Raw genomic sequence first — 11586 nt, 5'->3', positions numbered from 1 at the left:
GCCTGGATAGTTATTTGTAGAGGGAAGTGTCCCGTGTGTCATTGGATGTCTAGCAGCATCCCTGGCCTCTAACCTCTAGGTGCCAATAGCACCTTCCCTCCATTGTGACAACCAAAAATGCCTTCAGACTTTGGCAAAATTGCTTCCAGTTGAGAACCGCTGGTTTACGATATTTTAAACAAATATTTTTAATTCTGAAGTTTGAATTATATCAGGGCAATGGTCCTCCGCTGTTTGGGAATTCAACTGTGGAGATATGAGCGGGAATTCAATTCAGTAATCCCATCTGCTCCTCCCCTACTATTATTCCCTTCCTTCCATTGTTTCTTTTGCAAGTCCCAAGGATGCCTTCTACCCAATAAAAACAGACTCGTGCACAGGAAGGGACTTGTTCCTGGGCCATGGCGCCCCCTTCATTCTCATCAGATGTCTGTCCTTCAAGTCAAAATTTTGTCTAGCCCTGATTATCATACTATCTCCCGACTAAAAACAAAACCTATTTAATTGGCTCTACTATTAAATAACAAGCACATCATGTTATGAACATTGTTTCTATATTTACAAATCCAAAACATGATTGAAAATGTCACTCTCGGCTTTGCAGCAGCCACTGCCACTGCCAGGAGCCCCGAACTAACAGCCATGGTCAACCCCACCATGTTCTTCCACATTGCCGTCAATGGCGAGCCCTTGGGCCATGCCTCCTTGGAGCTATTTGCAGACATGTTTTCAAAGTCAGCCAAAAACTTTCGTGCTCTGAGCACTGGAGAGAAAGAATGTGGTTATAAGAGTTCCTGCTTTCACAGAATTATTCCCGGATGTATGTGTCAGGGTGGTAACTTCACATGCCATAATGGCACTGATGGCAAGTCCGTCTACGGGGAGAAATTTGATGACGAGAACTTCATCCTGAAGCATACAGGTCCTGGCATTTTGCCATGGCAATTGCTGGACCCAACACAAACCATTCCCAGTTTTTCATCTGCACTGCCAAGACTGAGTGGTTGGATGGCAAGCATGTGGTCTTTGGCAAGGTGGAAGAAAGCATGAGCATTGTGGAGGCCATGGAGCACTTTGGGTCCCGGAATGGCAAGACCAACAAGATCACCATTGCTGACTGTGAACAACCCTAATAAGTTTGACTTGGGTTTTATCTTAACCACCAGACCATTCCTTCTGTAACTCAGAATAGCACCCCTCCACCCCATTTGCTCGCAGTAGCCTATAATCTCTGTGCTCTCGCTGCAGTTCCCTTTGGGTTCCCTTTGGGAGAGAACTCCCTGCTTTAGCCAAGGGAAGGGGTTCCATGTTTCCCTTGTTCCCTTCCATGCCTAGCTGGATTGTAGAGTTAAGTTTATGATTATGAAATAAAAACTAAATAAAAAAAAAAAGAAAGTGTCACTCTCTCAGTGTAGAAACAATATTCCCATAATCAAACATCCAAAGCAAATTGTATGATTTTTTTGTATTATCCAGGATTTCAAGACTGTTTCAGGGCAGAAAAGCCAAGCAGAAACAATGGTCAACTTTCAGCATACCTACTTTCAGCAGCCTACTTTCTGCTTCTTATGCAAACATAACTATTATTTGTATTATTTTGTCCAAAATGTTAATACGAATTTATGTAAACATTCTAAATATATGGATCATAAATACATACTACTGAATCAAAGTTATAAGAAAGCAATATGATTGGCCCTAGAAGACTTTTATATATTTTTGTAAACTATTAGTTCTTAACATATATTATGCAAACAGGATAATGTAGATATGATATATAAGATGGCAAACACTATGAGTGCATACTCTCTTAGAAATTTGGTAAAATACGGCCGGGCACGGTGGCTCACTCCTGTAATCCCAGCACTTTGGGAGGCCGAGGTGGGTGGATCACAAGGTCAGGGGTTCGAGAACAGCCTGACCAACAGGGTGAAACCCTGTCTCTACTAAAAATACAAAAATTAGCTGGGCGTGGTGGCGGGTGCCTGTAATCCTAGCTACTCAGGAGGCTGAGGCAGGAGAATTGCTTGAACCCGGGAGGCAGGGGTTGCAGTGAGCCAAGATTGTGCCACTGCACTCCAGCCTGGGGGACAGAGAGAGACTCCGTCTCAAAAAAAAAAAAAAAAAGAAAGAAAGAAATTTGGTCAAATACAAAGTTCTGAAAACTAGTCTCCCATAAATAACTTTCATAAAGCTCCATGATATTTCTATAACATCTTTTAAATAAATCTAGTGAGATGTTGCTAAAATGGCAAACTCAAAGATGACATCAAAATTAGTCTAATAATGAAATCTATCCATCTTAGAAGCATTTTACATTGATATTTAGAGGTATAGTTTTCCACTTCTAGAGCCAATTTTTCCTAAGCCATTTATTCTAAAACATGTTTGAAAGATTGAGGGCCACACAGCAGACATCTGGGCCCTCCCCAAGAGAATAGGTTTTATTAGATTCTCAACCCAGTGAAAGCAAAGAAACAAAAATGTGCTTTTCGAAGATGGCTAATAGGAAGAGCTCCAGGCTGCAGCTCCCAGCAAGATCAACAGAGAAGGCAGGTAATTTCTGCATTTACAACTGAGGTACCCAGCTCATCTCACTGGGGCTGGTTAGACAGTGGGTGCAGCCCACAGAGAGCAAGCAGAAGCAGAGTGGGGCGTCACCTCACCCAGGAAGCCCAAGGGGTTGGGGAACTCCCTCCCCTAGCCAAGGGAAGCCATGAGAGACTGTGCCATGAGGAATGGTGCATTCCAGCCCAGATACTACACTTTTCCCAAGCGCTTTGCAACCTGCAGACCAGGAGATTCCCTCAGGTTGCAAGCACAAAATTGGGTGGCCATTTGGGCAGACACCAAGCTCACTGCAAGAGTTTCTTTTCTAGAAATATCATTTGACCCAGCCATCCCATCACCACGTATATACCCAAAGGACTATAAATCATGCTGCTATAAAGACACATGCACACGTATGTTTATTGCGGCACTATTCACAATAGCAAAGACTTGGAACCAACCCAAATGTCCAACAACGATAGACTGGATTAAGAAAATGTGGCACATATACACCGTGGAATACTACGCAGTCATAAAAAATGATGAGTTCATGTCCTTTGTAGGGACATGGATGAAACTGGAAAACATCATTCTCAGTAAACTATCGCAAGGACAAAAAACCAAACACCGCATGTTCTCACTCATAGGTGGGAATTGAACAATGAGAACTCATGGACACAGGAAAGGGAACATCACACACCGGGGACTGTTGTGGGGTGGGGGGAGTGGGGAGGGACAGCATTAGGAGATATACCTAATGCTAAAGGACAAGTTAATGGGTGCAGCACACCAACGTGGCACATGGATACATATGTAACAAACCTGCACATTGTGCACATGTACCCTAAAACCTAAAGTATAATAATAAAATAAAATAAAATAAAAAAAGAGTTTCTTTTCATACCCTAGTGGCGCCTGGAATGCCAGCGACACAGAACCGTTCACTCCCCTGCATAGGGGGCTGAAGCCAGGGAGCCCAGTGGTCTAGCTCAGTGGATCCCACCCACATGGAGCCCAGCAAGCTAAGATCCACTGGCTTGAAATTCTTGCTGCCAGCACAGCAGTCTGAAGTCAATCTGGGACACTAGAGCTTTTGGAGGGGGTTGTGGGGGGGCGTCCACCATTACTGAGGCTTGAGTAGGCAGTTTTCCCCTCACAGCATAAACAAAGCCACCAGGAAGTTTGAACTCGGCGGAGCCCACCGCAGCTTGGCAGAGCCACTGTAGCCAGACTGCCTCTCTAGATTCTTCCTCTCTGGGCAGGGGATCTCTGAAGGAAAGGCAACAGTCCCAGTCAGGGGCTTACAGATAAAACTCCCATCTCCCAGGGACAGAGCACCTGGGGGAAGAGGCAGCTGTGGGCACAGCTTCAGCAGACTTAAACGTTCCTGCCTGCCAGCTCTGAAGAGTGCAGTGGATCTCCCAGCACAGTGCTCGAGCTCTGCTAAGGGACAGACTGCCTCCTCAAGTGGGTCCCTGACCCCCGTGCCTCCTGACTGGGAGACACCTCCCAGCAGGGGTCGACAGACACCTTATACAGGAGAGCTTCGGCTGGCATCTGGCAGGTGCCCCTCTGGGACAAAGTATCCAGAGAAAGGAAAGGGCAGCAGTCTTTGCTGTTCTGCAGCCTCCACTGATGATACACAGGCAGACAGGGTCTGGAGCGGACCTCCAGCAAACTCCAGCAGACCTGCAGCAGAGGAGCCTGACTGTTAGAAGGAAAACTAACAAACAGAAAGGAACAGTATCAACATCAACAAAAAGTATGTGCGTACAAAAACCCCATCCAAAGGTCACCAACGTCAAAGACCAAAGGTAGATAAATCCATGAAGACAGGGAGAAACCAGCACAAAAAGGCTAAAAATTCCAAAAACCAGAACACCTCTTCTCTTCCAAAGGATCACAACTCCTTGCCAGCAAGGGAACAAAACTGAACAGAGAATGAGTTTGACGAATTGACAAATGTAGGCTTCAGAAGGTGGGTAATAACAAACTCCTCTGAGCTAAAGGAGCATGTTCTAACCCAATGCAAGGAAGCTAAGAACCTTGAAAAAAGGTTAAATGACTTGCTAACTAGAATAACCAGTTTAGAGAAGAACATAGATGACCTGATGGAGCTGAAAAACAGAGCATGAGAACTTCATGAAGCATACACAAGTATCAATAGCCAAATCGATCAAGCAGAAGAAAGGATATCAGAGATTGAAGATCAACATAATTAAATAGAGTTAAAAGACAAGATTAGAGAAAAAAGAATGAAAAGGAATGAACAAAGCCTCCAAGAAATATGGGACTATGTGAAAATATCAAACCTACGTTTGATTGGCGTACCAGAAAGTGATCGGGAGGATGGGACCAAGTCGGAAAACACTCTCCAGGATATTATCCAGGAGAACTTACCCAACCTACCAAGACAGGCCAACATTCAAATTCAGGAAATACAGAGAACACCACAAAGATACTCCTCGAGAAGAGCAACCCCAATACACATAATCATCAGATTCACCAAGGTTGAAATGAAGCAAAAAACGTTAAGAGCAGCCAGAAAGAAAGGTCAGGTTACCCAAAAAGGGAAGCCCATCAGATAACAGCAGAACTCTTGGCAGAAACCCTACACGCCAGAAGAGAGTAAGGGTCAATATTCAACATTCTTAAAAAGAAGAATTTTCAACTCAGAATTTCATATCCAGCCAAACTAAGCTTCATAAGCAAAGGATAAATAAAATCCTTTACAGACAAGTAAATGCTGAGAGATTTTGTCACCACCAGCCCTGCCTTACAAGAGCTCCTGAAGGAAGCACTAAACATGGAAAGGAACAACCGGTACCAACCACTGCAAAAACATACCAAATTGTAAAGACCATTGACACTATGAAGAAACTCCATCAACCAACGGGCAGAATAACCAGCTAACATCATAATGACAGGATCAAATTCACACATAACAATATTAACCTTAAATGTAAATGGGCTAAATGCCCCAATTAAAAGACACAGACTAGCAAATTGGATAGTCAAGACCCATCAATGTGCTGTATTCAGGAGACCCATCTCACATGCAAAGACACAAACAGGCTCAAAATAAAGGCATGGAGGAATACTTACCAAGCAAATCGAAAGCAAAAGAAAAAAACCAGAGGTTGCAATCCTAGTCTCTGATAAAACAGACTTTAATCCAACAAAGATCAAAAGAGACAAGGCCATTACATAATGGTAAAGGGATCAATGTAATAAGAAGAGCTAACTATCCTAAATATATATGCACCCAATACAGGAGCACCCATATTTATAAAGCAAGTTCTTAGAGACCTACAAGGAGACTTAGACTCCCACACAATAATAATGGGAGACTTTAATACACCACTATCAATATTAGATCAATGAGACAGAAAATTAACAGGATATCCAGGACTTTAACTCAGCTCTGAACCAAGCAGGCCTAATAGACATCTACAGAACTCTCCACCCCAAATCAACAGAATATACATTCTTCTCAGCACCACAGCGCAATTATTCTAAAATTGACCACATAATTGGAAGTAAAATACTCCTCAGCAAATGCAAAAGAATGGAAATCATAACAAACAGTCGCTCAGACCACGGTGCAATCAAATTAGAACTCAGGATTAAGAAACTCACTCAAAACCGCTCAACTACATGGAAACTGAACAACCTGCTCCTGAATGACTATTGGGTACATAATGAAATGAAGGCAGAAATAAAGATGTTCTTTGAAACGAATGAGAACAAAGACACAACATACCAGAATCTCTGGGACATATTTAAAGCAGTGTGTAGAGGGAAATTTATAGCACTAAATGCCCACAAAAGAAAGCAGGAAAGATCTAAAATTGACATCCTAACATCACAATGAAAAGAACTAGAGAAGCAAGAGCAAACAAATTCAAAAGCTAGCAGAAGACAAGAAATAACTAAGATCAGAGCAGAACTAAAGGAGATAGAGACACGAAAAACCCTTCAAAAAAATCAATGAATCCAGGAGCTGGTTTTTTTAAAAGATCGACAAAATAGACCGCTAGCAAGACTAATAAAGAAGAAAAGAGAGAAGAATCAAATAGATGCAATAAAAAATGATAAAGAGGATATCACCACTGATCCCACAAAAAATACAAACTACCATCAGAAAATACTATAAACACCTCTACAAAAATAAACTAGAAAATCTAGAAGAAATTGATAAATTCCTGGCACATATGTCCTCCCAAGACTAAACCAGGAAGAAGTCAAATCCCTGAATAGACCAATAACAAATTCTGAAATGGAGGCAGCAATGAATAGCCTACCAACCAAAAAAAAAGTCCAGGACCAGAGGGATTCACAGCCAAATTCCACCAGAGTTAAAAAGAGGAGCTGGTACCATTCCTTCTGAAACTATTCCAAACAATAGAAAAAGAGGGAATCCTCCATACCTCATTTTATGAGACTAGCATCATCCTGATACCAAAACCTGGCATAGACACAACAAAAAAAGAAAAGTTCAGGCCAATATCCCTGATGAACATCAGTGTGAATATCCTCAATAAAATACTGCCAAACCAAATCCAGCAGCACATCAAAAAGTTTATCCACCACAATCAAGTTGGCTTCATCCCTGGGATGCAAGGCTGGTTCAACATATGGAAATCAATAAACATAATCCATCACAGAAACAGAAACAATAACAAAAACCACATGATTTTCTCAATAGATGCAGAAAAGGCCTTCACAAAATTCAGCAGCCCTTCATGCTAAAAACTCAATAAACTAGGTATCAATCAAACGTTTCTCAAAATAATAAGAGCTATCTATGACAAACCCACAGCCAATATCATACTGAATGGGCAAAAACTAGAAGCATTCTCTTTGAAAACTGGCACAAGGATGCCCTCTCTTACCAGTCCTATTCAACATAGTATTGGAAGTTCTGGCCAGGGCAATCAGGCAAGAGAAAGAAATAAAACGTATTCAAATAGGAAGAGAGGAAGTCAAATTGTCTCTGTTTGCAGGTGACATGATTGTTTATTTAGAAAACCCTATCATCTCAGCCCAAAATCTCCTTAAGCTGATAAGCAACCTCAGCAAAATCTCAGGATACAAAATCAATGTGCAAAAATCACAAGCATCCTTATACACCAATAACAGACAAACAGAGAGCCAAATCATGAGTGAACTCCCATTCACAATTGCTACAAAGAGAATAAAATACCTAGGAATCCAACTTACAAGGGATGTGAAGGACCTCTTCAAGGAGAACTAGAAACCACTGCTCAGGGTAATAAGAGAGGACACAAACAAATGGAAAAACATTCCATGCTCATGGATAGAAAGAATCAATATCACGAAAATGGCCATACTGCCCAAAACAAATAGAAAAACATTCCATGCTCATGGATAGGAAGAATCAATGTCGTGAAAATGGCCATACTGTCCAAAGTAATTTATAGATTCAATGCTATCCCCATCAAGCTACCATTGACTTTCTTCACAGAATTAGTAAAAACTACTTTAAATTTCATGTGGAACCAAAAAAGAGCCTGTGTAGCCAAGACAATCCTAAGCAAAAAGAACAAAGCTGGAGGCGTCATGCTACCTGACTTCAAACTATACTACAAGGCTACAGTAACCAAAACAGCATGGTGCTCGTAACAAAACAGATACATAGACCAATGGAACAGAACAGAGGCCTCAGAAATAACACCACACATCTACAACTATCTGATCTTTGGCAAACCTGACAAAAACAAGAAATGGGGAAAGGATTCCCTATTTAATAAATGGTGTTGGGAAAACTGGCTAGCCATATCTAGAAAACTGAAAGGACCACTTTCTTACACCTTATACAAAAATTAACTCAAGATGGATTAAAGACTTAAACCTAAGACCTAAAACCATAAAAACCCTAGAAGAAAACCTAGGCAATACCATTCAGGACATAGGCATGGGTAAAGACTTCATGACTAAAACACTAAAAGCAATGGCGAAAAAGCCAAAATAGACAAATGGGATTTAATTAAAATAAAGAGGTTCTGCACAGCAAAAGAAACTATCATCAGAGTGAACAGGCAACCTACAGAATGGGAGAAAATTTTTGCAATCTATCCATCTGACAAAGGGCTAATATCCAGAATCCACAAAGAACTTAAACAAATTTACAAGAAAAAAAAATCAAAAAGTGGACAAAGGATATGAACAGACACTTCTCTAAAGAAGACATTTATGCAGCCAGCAAACATGAAAAAAAGCTCATCATTACTGGTCATTACAGAAATGCAAATCAAAACCACAGTGAGATACCACCTCATGCCAGTTAGAATGGTGATGATTAAAAAGGCAGGAAACAACAGATGCTAGAGAGGATGTGGAGAAATAGGAACACTTTTACACTGTTGGTAGGAGTGTAAATTAGTTCAACCATTGTGGAAGACACTGTGGTGATTCCTCAAGGATCTAGAACCAGAAATACCATTTAAGCCAGCAATCCCATTACTGGGTTTATACCCAAAGGATTATAAATCATTCTGCTATAAAGACACATGCACACATATGTTTATGGTAGCACTGTTCACAATGGCAAAGACTTGGAAACAACCCAAATTCCCATCAATGATAGACTGGATAAAGAAAATGTGGCACATGTACACCATGGAATATTGTGCAGCCATAAAAAAGGATGAGTTCATGTCCTTTGCAGGGACACAGATGAAGCTGGAATCCATCATTCTCAGCAAACTAACACAAGAATAGAAAACCAAACACCACATGTTCTCACTCATGAATGGGAGGTGAACAATGAGAACACATGGACACAGGGTGGGGAACATCACACAGTGGGGCCTGTTGGGGTGTGGAGGCCTGGGGGGGGATAGCATTAGGAGATATACCTAATGTAGACGACAGGTTGATGGGTGCAGCAAACCACCATGGCACGTGTATACCTATGTAACAAACCTGCACATTCTGCACATGTATCCCAGAACTTAGAGTATAATTTTTAAAAATGTGCTTTTCAGTTTACTAAATTCTTACATATGTATGATCAATTCTAAGCATTCAAAGGAAGAGGTAATTGCATAAGATAAAGAACAATGACTTAATAAAAGTTAAAAAGTAATTGGTACTAAAGTTGGTTAAACTTTGGGTCTTCATTGTTTTGTCCTAATCTCATTCTAAAACTTAGTGCTAAAATAAAAATGATTTCCATTAGCCAAATAATGGAGATTCCATTTAGGAAAGTAACAATGTGTGTAGACCAAAGTACACCAAATAAATAAACAAGTACCTATATAATTTTTTCTTCTAAATAAGAATTTAAAGGAAATTTTGTCTTAAATGAAAATGTGTTGCTTACAGAGTTATTGTAATAAATAAGATTATACAAGTAAAAGTACTTTGTAAACCTGAGTATGCTATATAAAATGTGGCATTTCTATTTGCTCAATTTACCACAAATTTCTCCAACTATTAGCTTAATGAAATATTCCCAATGCCAGTTGGGAGCAGTGGCTCATGCCCACAATCCCAGCACTTTGGGAGCCTGAGGCAGGAGGATCACTTGAGCCCAAAAGCTCAAGATCAACCTGGGAAACATAGTGAGATCCTGTCACTACAAAGAATTTAAAAATTAGCCAGATGTGGTGGTGTGCATCTGTAGTCCCAGCTGCTTGGGAGGCTGAAGCAGAAGGATTGTTTAAGCCCAGGAGGTAAAGGCTGCAGTGAGCTATGATCATGCCACTAACTCCAGCCTAGGTGGGCAATAGAATGCGACTCCATCTCCAACTTTCCCGGCAAAAAATTCTCAATGCCTTGTGCCATCTCCCTCCTGGCCCCTTCCTGCCTTGTCCCATGCCTCCTACTATTCATGAGACTATCTCACATCCAAGATAAGTACTTTATCACAGAGCTATAGTATATTAAGAAGTCAAAAATAAAAATTATGCAGCTGCAAATCAGTGAACAAATCATAAACAATAATCCTCAATTGTATGTCTTCAGACTTTGTCAAAATCGTGCCCAATTGAGAACAGTCAGTTTATGGTATTTTAACCAAATATTTTTGACTTTTAATCAAAAGCATGTCAGAGTTTTAAGAAGGATATCCACTTTTTTCGGTATTCTTTTGTAGATATATAAACAGGGTTTGAATCCAGTACCCAATTATAAAACCCCTTTAACTCACCTGCAGTGAAATCTTTTTCCACTTTCTAAGTTGGAAGCTGTGCTTTGAGGTCCGCTAGCACAGGCACTGAGACCTCCAGCTTTCCCCGGGTCCCCTACCAATCACAAAGTTTTGAAAGCAGCAGGGGGACTTCCTCACCTTGACCCCCCGAGCCTGTCCTCGCCCTGTTCTCAGTACCCCGTAGCTACTTTACCTACGATGGCTAAACTTTCCACTTTCTGAGGAACTGCAAACTTTTGTGGTCAGCCTGGCCCACTCTACACCTGAGACATGAATTCAACACATCTAGAAACTCTTATCATGCTGTCAATGCCAAGGAGAAAGGAATTTTTTCTTATGATTTGCATTTTTACCTAAAAGTTTTTTTCTCTATTGGATTTGCCAAAGGCCTCTTTGCTTGTGGCCCCCACACTCCTTATTGCCCTTTTCCATTTTGTGACTCAGTATTACAGTGTTTCTACAAGTATTGTTAATATTTGCCTCCTGTTTTGAAGGGTTTGAAACATCAGGGAACAAGAAACAAATATTAGCACTTTGGCTGAGCCTGGTTACTTTCAGGTCGCCTTTGGATTTAAAGATTAGGGGCCAGTCTTATATACAAGCAAGAGTGCCTTCACTGTGAAGAACACCCCAGGGGAGACAAAATTAGACCAGTTAGTTGATAAAATAAATGATGATAATAATAATAACTAAAATTTCAGCACTTACTCTGCATTAAGCACATGCTAGCTGTTTTACATGTGCAATCCATCTGATCTTCACAACTCAGTGAAGAGGAGTATAAAATACCAGCCCGGCCGGGGGCAGTGGCTCATGCCTGTAATCCCAGCACTTTGGGAGGCCGAGGCAGGCGGATTATG

At 41.0% G+C, this 11586-nt stretch overlaps 1 pseudogene; it reads left to right on the top strand.

Moving 5' to 3' along the window:
* Nucleotides 1-642: 642 nt before the first annotated feature.
* Nucleotides 643-1133, top strand: LOC115830699 (annotated as a pseudogene).
* Nucleotides 1134-11586: the final 10453 nt, after the last annotated feature.

This window comes from Nomascus leucogenys, chromosome 16 (genome assembly GCF_006542625.1).
Source record: "Nomascus leucogenys isolate Asia chromosome 16, Asia_NLE_v1, whole genome shotgun sequence".
Lineage (NCBI taxonomy): Eukaryota > Metazoa > Chordata > Mammalia > Primates > Hylobatidae > Nomascus > Nomascus leucogenys.
This window is presented reverse-complemented; position numbering and strand designations above follow the sequence as displayed.